Raw genomic sequence first — 12367 nt, 5'->3', positions numbered from 1 at the left:
CGCTCAAGTAAGGCTCAAAAGCTCCCCAAAAGTTACAAAAATGGGTAAATTCCAGCATACTCAACATTCAATGACATTGCCAAGGGAAACAAAATGCACGGCTAGCATATACGATCACATACCCACTCACTTTGATTATGTCATTCATCACAGCAACATGCCCCAACACTAACAAGCATAGAAACAGCCAAAAAGACGACTAACTACAATGTTTTTCCATTTTTTCCATTTCTTTCTTCTTCTTTTTTTTAAGTAACAAAACAAAAAGAACTAATGGAAAAGAAAGTAATGGAAGCCACTCCCCCCACACCTAAAACCTACATTGTCCTCAATGGAGCCTAGAAAAATAAATCGCAAGGGCAGAGGGAGCGAAAACTTCCCTGACTACTGAAAAGGTGCTGCCGGAGCCTAAGGAGGCGGCGGATGCGGCGGCTGGAAGCCAATATGAGCATAGTAAGCTGCTTGATTCTCTGCCTGAATGTGGGCGAAAACCTGGAGCGCCATAAGCCGGCCATCTATCCTTGCCAGTTGGGTGTTGAGTTCATGGAGACCCACTTGGAGGTCCGGGTAACGGGGGTCTCCAGCAGGAGGAGGATGAGAGGAGGACGGACCCGCCTGGTCCGGATGGGGTGGCGAGTCAGTGGAGGGTGCAGTTGTAGGCACCCGAGGCCGCGGCCCGCCCTCACCAGGAGGCGTAAACAAGATATCAGTCAATAACAGGCAACTATCAACGAGCAACTGACCACTTGTTCCAAATAATAAATTCACTAGAGCCCACAAATTTCCCAAAATAGATAATGAATGCAAGGCAGATATGAGGGCTCTCCCCAGCCAGACAACAACCAAATGGTCCCCCGACAATACCAACAATTATAGCAACCCAAAAGGAGGTAAACATTCAGCAATTAAAATTCCCAATCGAAGTCACCAGTTCAACAAGAAAGGCAAATAGGGGTACCGCTTTTTCTCTTCGTTCACGCTGAAGAAGAAATTGGCGGAGAAGGAGAGCTGAGGCTGGGCGCGCGCGCAGAGGACTGGTCGGCAGAGTAGGTCGTGGGCGCTGGTGTGCGACTGGCGAGGTCGCGCAGTGGGCTGGGGTCGGTTGCTGGTCGGGCGGGCGAGCGTGTGGGAGGAAGTCCGCGCGCTGCGAGGGGAAAAAAAAGGCCGCACGCAGATCTGGTATTCGCGGGCTGGGGTAGCCGCGCAGCAGGCGCGAGCTGCTGGGCTACTGGTCTGCTTCGCGCGCTCTGGAGTGACGGATCTGGCGGCGGCGGGCTGCGCAGGCGGCGGCGACGGCTGGACCCAAAACAGGAAGGAGAAGTTGTTGCAGTGCGACCGAAAGAAATTTGGAGGAAAGAGGCCAAGACCAGTCAAAGAAGAAGGAAAAAGTGGAAAAGAACAGAGGCCTGGTCAAATCTTTTTTTTTTTTTTTTTTTTTAAACTTTTACGCTGTCGGAGGGGTTGGAAAGCGTGGGCACGCCTTGGAGAGCATTTGCTTCTGCCCACAACATGTAAATGGTGTCCAAACGAAAGTTTTTTTTTTTTTTTTTTTTTTACTTTCGATATCGGAGGGGTTGGAAGGCGTGGGCACGCCTTGGAACCTCTACTCTTCTGTCCAACACCACAAAAACAATCAAAACATTAAGATAAAACTGAAAAATCATAAAGTAAGGAAAAATGATTACAACTAAAATTGTAATCCTTGGGTTGCCTCCCAAGCAGCGCCTTTCTTTAATGTCTTTGGCTAGACATAGCACCACTCTTTAGTCTGGATGTAATTGAATTTTTCTTGTAATTGGTGGCCCTCCTCCAGGATCCACATGGCCATTGAGTGCAACTTTTTTCCTAAATTTTCTCTCCATTCTTACCTCATGAATTGTTTTCATCCTATAGGACTTGTTCGCAGCAATCTTGAATTTACCCCTATAAGCAAACTTAGAAAATTCTTGCACAGAGGGATTAGTGGTATACATAGCAAACACAGAATGAGAGTTAACAGGATGTTTCATTGTATCAAAAATATTAAAGTGGACTGTTTCTCCATCAAATTCCATCGTGAGAGTACCCTTACTAACATCAATTTTAGTCTGGGCAGTACTCAAAAATGGTCTTCCTAGTATAATGGGTGATGGATTTGGGGCACTTCTATCATCCATGTAAAGCACATAAAAATCAGCAGGAAAAATTAATCCATCTACTTGCACTAAAACATCCTCAACTATCCCATCCGGATAAGCACATGTACGATCAGCCAATTGAATTATTATCCCCGTTTCTTTTAAAGGTCCTAAATTTAGGGAATCATAGATTGACTTAGGCATCACATTAATAGAAGCTCCTAAATCTATCATGGCATTTTTTATACTAGAATGACCAATCTTACAGGGGATAGCAAACATACCTGGATCTCCGCATTTGGGTGGGAGTTTCCTTTGAAGTACAGTTGATACATTCTCTCCCACCATCACTCTTTCATCACCCCTTAGCTTTCTTTTGTTAACGCACAAGTCTTTCAAGAATTTTGCGTACTTAGGTACCTGCTTGATCGCGTCCAATAGGGGGATGTTTACTTGAATTTTGCGGAACACATCCAGGATTTCTTTTTCCTTCTCTGCCCTCTTTGTCTTTTCCAACCTGCAAGGAAAAGGAGGTAAGTTAGATTTAATAGTGGGCGGAGAAGTGAAGGTTACCTTAGGATCCTTGCGAATACGCCCTTCCTCTTCAATTTCCTTCTCTATCTCCTCTTCACTTTTGCTTTTTGAACTTTCCACTTTAGGCCCTTCCAGTTCCTTACCACTCCTCAGCGTCATGGCACTTACATTCCTGGGATTTACTTCAGGTTGTGAGGGTAACTTTCCATAAGCGTGGGACTCCAAGCGATTGATGGCAGTTGCCATTTGGCTTATTCGAGCCTCCATATCTTTCATGCCTGCTTTTGTGTCCTGCTGGAACTGAGTGGTGCTCATGGTTAAGACTCTAGTTTCTTGCTGGAGTTGAGCCATATTTGTGGTCAATGACCTGGTCTCTTGCTGGAGCTGAGTGGTGGTCGTGACGAGTTGAGTGGTAGTCGTGGCCAAACTCTTGACAATTTCTTCCAAAGAACTCCCTGAGCTTGAGGACGAGGGTTGAGACTTATGTTGCCAAGGTTGCTGAAAACCTGGAGGCCGATTAGAGAATGCATTTTGTGGCCTACTACAATAGCTGAAATTGGGGTGATCTCTCCAACCAGGGTTGTACGTGTTGGAGTATGGGTCGTACGGTCTTTGAGGCGCAGGCACGCCTCCAGCCATGTTCACTTGTTCAGCTCCATCCTCTTGCAACATAGGGCATGAGTCAGTGGGGTGGTCCATGCTTGTGCATATTCCACACACCTTCGCTCGCGGCGCGTCTCTCATAGCTAATTGCCTAACAACTGACGTCAATTCTGACATTTGCTGCTGTAAGGATGAAATCTCTACCTCGTTGACTCTACGGGGAGGGTTGCTCTCACGGAAGCCAAATTGCTGGGAGTTCTCTGCCATGGCTTCGATGAGCTCCCACGCTTCCCTTGGTGTCTTGTTTGCCAGTGCTCCCCCACTTGCAGCGTCGATGATACTCCTATCGGTTGATTGGAGCCCTTCGTAGAAGTATTGGATTAACAGTTGCTCACTAATTTGATGCTGCGGGCATCTAGTGCACAATTTGTTAAACCTTTCCCAGTATTCGTACAAGGACTCACCGGGGTATTGTTTAATGCTGCAAATCTCCTTCCTCAAACTCGCAGCCCGGGATGCAGGGAAGAATTTTTCTAAGAATTTCTTTTTCAGCTGCGCCCATGTGGTAATACTACCTGCTGGTAGGTAGTACAGCCAATCTTTAGCTGCATCTTTGAGAGAGAACGGGAAGGCTCTCAGTCTAATTTGCTCTTCAGTGACCCCAGGAAGTTTCATACTAGAGCAGACCACCTCGAACTCCTTTACGTGCTTATGGGGTTCTTCGCCAGAGAGACCATGGAAAGAGGGTAAGAGTTGAATTAATCCCGACTTCAGTTCGAAAGCGGTATTCTCAGCCAAAGCGGGGAATGTGATGCATAAGGGCTGGTGAGTCAGCTCCGGGGCAGCCAGCTCCCTCAATGTTTGGTTGTTGGCCATGCTTACTTCCTCGTTTGCAGCAAATAAGTGCCCTTCTTTTTGCCTCTTGGTCTCTTGCCTTCGCCTACGCGCTGCCTTCTCTACCTCAGGATCGTATACCAATTCACCTGTGCGAGAAGAACGGGGCATAAACTAGCAAAAATACCAAGAAGAATAAAATAAAATAAAAACTGAATTTAAAAAGAAACAAATAATCCAAACGCCAACTCCCCGGCAACGGCGCCAAAAATTGACAGGTGCCGAACCTGTGCAATAATAAATACCTACTCAAGAAAATTACAAATTTTGTATATAGCGGTGAGTAGGGTCGAATCCACAGGGAGCAGGTAGGAAATTATTTCTTTCCAAATCAGTAGAACAGAATTGGGGGGTTTTCAATGGGAGGCACACAAATAAAATAAAATAAAACAAACAAAATTCAAAACTAACTCACAAAGCACAATTCACTGAAAATAGCAATTAACAAAAGTTCTACCCAAAGGATCAACTGCTCAGGCACGGTCCAATTAAATGCTCATCGATGCAAAGATATTTCACCCATTTATCACTAGGTTGGTTATAGCCATCAATAAGCTCTGACAACCAGCTCTTCCTTACTTTTTCGACAGTCAAGGTACGACCATTGACTGCTTCTCTAACCAGATAACAACCCTAGGTACGACCGTAGGAATTTAATTACCCAGTTGCATTAAAGCTAGAAGAACCCAACCCTAACCAATAAACACGCTAAGAGGGTTTATTTAAATTAGATCTTGCGTTTCCCCATCATAAAACCAATTATGGTGGTTGCCACGAGGTGTTAACTAAATGAACAATTACGGATTCTATTTAATTAACGTGGCAGCAGGCTATTAAATTAAATCAAATACCCGGCCGTTGATATTCAATTAATCAAATACCCATGAACAATTAATTCAGGAAACGCACGAATAGCAATTAATTAGAGGAAATAATGAAGATTCGGTTAGATCTCACAGATATTATGGACCGCGCCCTCGCGTCAACCTTTGGGTAGAGGAGAAAATTAGCCGCTCCTCATCGTGTCAATCCCGCGTAAATTAATTGAATACATTCAATTGTTTGCCGAAGAATTGGAAAATCACAAGAGTAATCTCACGGAATTTTGAAGAGTCAAAGGCAAAACGTAAAAAGGGTCTCCGTTCTACGGAGCCCAGATGCAATCCGCGAGAATGTTCAATGCCTGGCCGCCAGCCGCAGGCGAACAAAAGTAAAAGAAACAGAACAGAAGCAAGCGTCTGACAAGGAGTCGGAAAAAAGAAAATTAAAGCTAAGGCTAAAAAGTTCATCCCTTTCCAATCTCGCTTTGTCCTCTTTATATAGCCGCCGCGATTCAAGTCAAAAAGCAGAGACGTCTGGAGCAATTTCAGCTAATAGAAGCTATTTCCTTTGAAGTTTTAATCCAATGCTTCGGGTTCACGTGGACCACGGTCCGGCTTTCGGTTTCGTCCTCCTTCTAAGGCGTGGCCACGCTTTGAAATGAAAAGTCTTCTGGAAATTTTTCCCCGCGATATCTTTTTTGATGCCAACCACCTACAATTCACACAAATGTCAAATATGAGTGAAATCCCCTTTCTTAGCACCATGAATAGCCAAAATTAAGACAAGATGACAGTGCAAAACGTGCCAAATAACGGCTCTATCACCACCACTCCACCACTTCTTGCTTCTCCTTGCTATTTTTTCGGTATCCAATGTTGCACTTCCACAGCTTTTCGCAATGTCACGCCGGAGAGTGTTGCCAATACTCGTATTTTCCCCTCTTATTTCTCCTTCGTGGCTTTTCGCATGCAACTGCTTCGTCTGGTTTGGGTGGGAGTCTAAGTGCGGCTTTTCATTTTGGTTTGGGCGGGACTTTGCTTACTAGTGGTCATAACGTTCCGTTTCTTGCCGTTACGGTCAGCAGAGCATAACCATTTTTTTTATTGTCTCACTTAATAAAACGACGTCGTTTTGGGCCAAACTGAAGCCTTTTGACATGGTTTATTTCTGGCATTACCTTTCTTTCTGTGAGGGGACCGTTCAGGAGCGGTCGTCTGAGGACCGCTCCTGCCCCGTATCCATCGAATCGGATGCAATGCCCTATCCTACGAGAAGCCACTTTCAGTTGAAACTTTCCCAAGAAAAGAAAAAAGGGCTTTTGTTCAGCCCAGTCGCTTCCTCAGAATCTAGTGACATCTCCTCAACTCCGGCGAATAAAAGCCTCCAGCTATACCATCGATAAAAGCCTCCGCAGGCGGCATCTCCGGCAAACATCTCCGGCATCGATAAAAGCCTCAACTCCGGCAAACAAATCCCTTCTTCGCAGGCGGCATCTCCAACTCCCGCAAAGACCCACTTTCAGAGGTAACAGATCATCTCCCTCCCTCTCTCTCTCTCTCTCTCTCGAAGGTATCAGATTTTTCCTCCCTTTTCATTTGAAAAATTGTCTAGAATTACTAGTGTAGATTCTTGAAGTTGGATTTGAATGAATTTTTGTGGGTTGCTTTTGTTTTAGTTTGTTCTTACCTGATTAGGGCTAAATCTGATTTGATTGATGCTAATGAATTAATTTGATTGAGTTTTGAATGATCCACATGAGCTGGAAATTGGTTGTTTTTGAAAGGATAGTGACAAGTAAGAGAAATTAAAAATGCAATTGGCCTTTGTAGCTTGTGTTCGGACCATAGGAAAAGGCAGTGAAAACTTTTCCAAGTCTATATTCTGAAATGGCAACACTTAGAAGAAGCCTAAGGACGAGGTTGGATTATTCCCTTAATTCCTGGGTCCATACTATTCACAATATGTCTTGTGAACATAAGAAACTGCATCACGCACTCACACTTGTATTTGCCTTTGCTCTGGACTTCTTTAATTGACCGGCACAAGAAAATTACTGAACTTTTTGGAATTAGCTAACCAAATATGAGTGGGGGTGGATGAGAAATGAGGAAAGCAGTAGCAGCAGATTAAAGAAAACTTTGGATCAAAATACACCTAAAAATGATTTGAGATGCGTCCATACAATTCATTCAATTGGAAGCTATTAATAACGTATTACTTGAAAAATTGGCTGACTAGGCATTAAACAAAACGTAGCTTAAAGATAAAAGCAGATTATATACTCACAAGGTCCTTTAGGCATTCCTGGTGTATTAACTCTCTCACTGGCCGATAAGCAGCAGTCGCACAAGTATTGTGTTCTTAGAAACTCCATTTGTTCCTAAGACAAGTGTGGAGACAAGTGTAGAACAAAAGTATGTGACTAGTGCAAGATCCTCAGAAGTGAGAGCAACATCATCGGGAACCAAACAACATCGTAAAAGAAATCGCAGTAATGAAGACATTGAAAAGATGTCTCAACAACTTGGAGAAGTGGCAGCTGCTTTGAACAAAATTAGTGCAAACAAGCTTGATATCAACCAACTACATGAAGAGATTATGAAGATAGAAGGCTATAGCGAAGAATTTCTGGACTTGGTATTCGATCATTTGGTGCAAAATGAGAAGCTAGGAAAAGCATTAATGGCGAAGAGTCAAAGACTTCGTTTGATTTCTCTTGAGAGGTTCAAGAAAGATTGGGGCGTCGAATAAAGTACATGAACTGAATTATGCAATTGCCTTGATTTCTTCTTCGCTGGAATTGACAAAGTCAGGTTTAGGAAGCCAGTAATTGCAGGAGACACTTTGGTCATGAGAATGACACTCATCAAGCTGCAGAAACGCTTTGGAATAGCAAAGATGGAAGGAAAAGCCTATGTTGGATGTGACTTGGTCTGTGAGGGTGAATTTTTGATGACCACAAGCAGCGAATGACTATCTGTAGCCTGGTTGGTTGCAAACGTTAGGAAACTTGTATTTTCTCCTTGCTTCCTGCTTTCCGCAATTTTATGTTTTCCAAGAGTCTGGTAGGTAGCTGCTTGTTGACAATTACAGCAACTCATTTGTATCGCATTTTAGATGGTATCTGCAGCATCTAGTAGAAGAACTCCGCTAAAATGGGTTGAGTATATTGAAGACAAATCCAACAGTTTTCTACATTAGGTAGATGTAGTTGTGACTGCTTGTATAACATAAGAATTCAAATGTTTTTGAGATTCAAAAAGCAGAGTTGGAATCTTCTTTGTTCGGTAGCTCTCATTTGTATGTTAGCCCAATCTTTAGATATTTACGCCAATGCTAAATATGACTTGGTAGGCGGCATATCTTTTACATCTATAGTTGGTTAACTAACACAGGCAATTTTTAACTCTTCTTTCCCAGCCAATTCATTAGTATCATTAATAATTTCATTTAAGAATTCATGGTGTAATATGAATAAATATTTTATAGAAATGATAATTTGATTATAATGGATAGAAACCAAAATTAACTTGTAATGAAATTAATGTTTTGAGAGTAAAAAAATATTTGCAACATATCAACAAATATATCAGAAAATATTTTCAGTGACAAACCAAACACCGGAAAATTATGAAAAAAGGAATTTGGAAAATATTTTCACTTAATAACCAAACACTAGAAAATTATGGGAAAGAAAGTGATTTTCCAGGAAAATGACTTCGATGGAAAAGGTTTTCCCAAGGAAAATATTTTCAGTCCAACCAAACGGGCCCTTAAGTCATTACATTTTCATAATACGCTACTTACAGATAGGATACAAGACAGTATAGGTGGCAAACCAACCCACTTAACTAAATTTACGCATACCCGCCCATGAATAGATGGGTATGGGTATCTTAAATTTTTGTATATGGGTATAAATGGGTTACCCAATAATACCCATTTATTAAACGGGTATTATTGGATAACCCATCAAACCCAATTAATCCATTTAGAATTCTCTTCCCCCACCTATTTTTTTTTTCAAAATTTTCATTTTGTCATGATGTTAACTACTTTTGTTTCATTATTATTATTATTATTTGTTGGTTTTATCTTATTATTTTATTTTATCTTAGTTTGTTAACTTACTCATTTTTCAGCATTACCAATTTATGATAAATTTTAGGCTCTTTTCTTATCTTTCTAAAATGAAATTTTAAATTTATATATGAAAATAATGTTAAGGATTCAAAATTTTTGGTTTAAGTTTTATATTAACTTTTATAGTACTTAGTTCAAATTTTTATATTCTTATTATTCAATTATTAAATAATATGTAAATTTGCTTCATAAAGTATAAATGGAAAAAAATCGATAATTAGGCTTATTGAGCATTATAAATAAATATTTAAAACTAATAATGGATACAAAGAGCGGTATAAATTGATAACTTAGTTTGCAAAAATAAATTTAAATGAGTTTACAAAAAATTAAAATAAATGGATTATAAATGGGTAATTGGGTTACCCAATTCATTTTTTGACTTACCCATTTATACCCATCTAATTAAATGGGTATAAATGGGTTGACTCACTTATACCCATTACCCATTTTACCCAACCTAAATCCGCTCAAGTCACCCATTTTGACACCTCTCACAGGACCCCTCTAGCCGATTCTAGATCATTGGCCATGTACCGATACCCTAGTTTTGAAAAATTCAAAATCGCCTAGATGCATAGACTGAATATGGCATCTGTACGGTCTGGGCACTGTTGGTAACATTTTCAGACAGAAGAGAGGAGATTTGCGGTAAAGGATTTAGGGAAACCATAAGAATAATCTGAACGGGTAGTTGCTAGATATGCTTTCCTGGCATTTTTTTTTTTTTTTTAAATCTCCAATGACCTTGAGTGCTTTTTTGTTTCTATTCTTCTATGTTGACTCCTTTATAGCTTGATATCCTTTATAGGGCAATAAAGAATGTATTGTTAGTTATATTTGGTTTCTGAGGGGTCATGAGCTATTGGTAGGAAATGATTTTCTTTAGCATTTTTGTTGTGATGCAGCTATTGGGATGGATCCCTGAATCTTTGGTACATATGATTTTTGGGTTCTTACAGGATGTAGATAGTTCCTTTTTCTGTACTTGTTTTCCAGCTAAATTTAAAGATAGGACTGTTGGTGGTCTTGGTTGCAGAATGGCTTTGATACTAGAGGTCCAAGGTATATAAATAAGGGATGAAGCATGCTGGGAGAGGTATATTTCTTTGGCAGAGATAGACATTAAATGAAGATGTCCTATAGTTAAGTGATGTATGGTACTTAGCCATGTAAGTGGATTTTGATTGTCATAAGGAATTAGGAAAGATTGTTTCTTGGAAGTATTTTGATCAGTTGTATTTTTTTCCCCTTCTAGTTGACTGTCTAATGTTCCTTTGCTTTATTTACTTCAAATAATGCTAATCGATACATTGTCAATGGGGGGAGGGATGTTTTCCTTTAATTATTCATTGCATTTTCTCTTTGAGAAAAGGAAAGTGAGAGTTGAATATGAGGTGGAAATACATTGGAGATTAAACTTGTATTTTCCCCTGGGGAAAAGGAAAGCTTTTAGGGGCTGTTGGAAATTGAGAAGGACGAGTTAAATATGATGTGAATAGTCACTTAATTTTTGATCATTTTAGAGGTTTCTGCAATTTCTTTATGCAAGATTGTAGCATCCTATATAAACAAGACGCTGGACAATAAACCCAGCCAACTGATACAAGTTGATAGTACTAGCTGAAATGCCTAGGCTCATCTTCCTGTTGTTTTAGGAAATAGAGAGAGAGAAGAAAATAGTCATTGTGGTAATTCTGAACTGATGCTTGAAGTGTGTTTTGTGCACGCTTCTCATGATAGATGTTGGATAGTGTAGGATTATAACTCGATGCAGCTGAAATTCATTTGAGATACTGTACAGCATAGCTCTTACAGGCTCAAACAAGTATCATATGCAAACAAAGGAATTCTATTATTTAGTCTTTCTTGCGCCTCGTATTGTCTAAAGTTTTGGCGTATTGTTTAGTAGTTATCTGCTTAAATTCACCCTTTTGATGATTTAAGATGCTTGCCACTGTCTGAGGATTTGTTTTAACTTTGTCTTAGCTCTTTATTTTGATGTTATATCTGACCCACAAAAGGTCTAAATGCTTATGAAATTTCTATTGAGTGAGCATTTGAAATTAAACCTGCGTGTTATTTGGCTCGTGTTCTGCAAATTGTGTCTTTTATAGTCAATATTCTTCTCTGCTTCTAGTCTTTTACTTTCCTGCTTTATGTAATAATAGATATGTCTGCTTTACCTTCGTCGTGGTCTTCATGGATGTCTAACTGAAATTCATAAATATTGCATTACAGAAGCGTTACGAAGATATTCCAGTTTTGGGTCAGAGGCAGAGTGAATGAATCAGCTTTTGTACTTGATAGTTTTGGTCGTCCATCTTCATTTCAGGTCAAAATCAGACTTCTTGCAATGATCCATTAATAATTAGTTCCTTAATTGGACTCTGCAGATTGGAGACTTGAGGTTTCTTTGAACTGTTGGAATACCTTTTATCTGTCAAGATATATTTTACCCTTGTGTGGAAGTTCATCTGATAACCCGATGTGCTTTTGAACATTGATTTTCACGAGAAGTAGAAGTTTATTTCATTAGGTGTTACTGAAGCTACCCTTTGGAGGCTAAGTCAATGGTAAAACTAATATGGTTCTTACAAAGATGATGTTGTGGAATATTGCGCTTATGTTCAGTACACTGAACAGAATTCTACAGAGAATTGACGAATTTCACAAAACTGTAATGCATGTAGTTCACTTACATAACTGTTTTTTGTTTTTTTGTTTTCCTTTTTGTTGCAAATGTTTTCCTTCAAGTAACGAAAAAAGAAAAGAAAAGAAAAGAAAATGACTTGTTTAAAACATTGAAGGGGTATTTGCACTACCTCTTGATAGGATGTTAATTGTTAGTAATTTTATTGTTAATTTTTCTCTTTATCCTTACCAAATATTATTTTAAATTATTAATATATATTTATGTTTGGTATTTGGACCTATCTATAGGAAATGGAACTAAAAAGTGCTAAAAAGAGGGACCTGTTGGAGAAAATTGCTGTGGAAGACTTCAAAAAACTTCACAAACCCTGGCCCACAAGGTGCTGCAGACGAATTGCATTTCCTTTTACTGATTAGGAGTGTTTGGGGCGTTGAAGTCTTTGCCTAGCAATAGGAAACGAAGAGGAGAAAAAGTCGGCAGAGCTTCTGGGCCTTGTACCTTTTCTTCTCTCAATTCGGGGGGACCACTAGAGAGAGGCACTAGTTTTGTTTTAGAATGGGAGAGCTTCGTTTTGTTTTTGTTCTGGCTAGTTCCTTCG

The 12367-nt window shown here is 40.1% G+C and overlaps 2 long non-coding RNA genes across 2 annotated transcripts; one reads left to right on the top strand and one right to left on the bottom strand.

Moving 5' to 3' along the window:
• Positions 1-5104: 5104 nt before the first annotated feature.
• On the bottom strand, positions 5105-7958 carry LOC140021520 (uncharacterized). Its single transcript, XR_011825348.1, has 2 exons — positions 7257-7958; positions 5105-5681 (listed from the first exon to the last, which is right to left on the bottom strand). It is a non-coding gene; the product is annotated as an uncharacterized lncRNA (long non-coding RNA).
• Positions 7959-9611: 1653 nt separating this feature from the next.
• Positions 9612-11714, top strand: LOC140021519 (uncharacterized). The gene is made up of 2 exons (XR_011825346.1): positions 9612-9803; positions 11355-11714. It is a non-coding gene; the product is annotated as an uncharacterized lncRNA (long non-coding RNA).
• Positions 11715-12367: the final 653 nt, after the last annotated feature.

The sequence above is a fragment of the Coffea arabica genome, chromosome 1e (genome assembly GCF_036785885.1).
Source record: "Coffea arabica cultivar ET-39 chromosome 1e, Coffea Arabica ET-39 HiFi, whole genome shotgun sequence".
NCBI lineage: Eukaryota > Viridiplantae > Streptophyta > Magnoliopsida > Gentianales > Rubiaceae > Coffea > Coffea arabica.
Note: the sequence above shows the minus strand (reverse complement) of the source record. Positions and strands in the feature narration are given on the sequence as shown.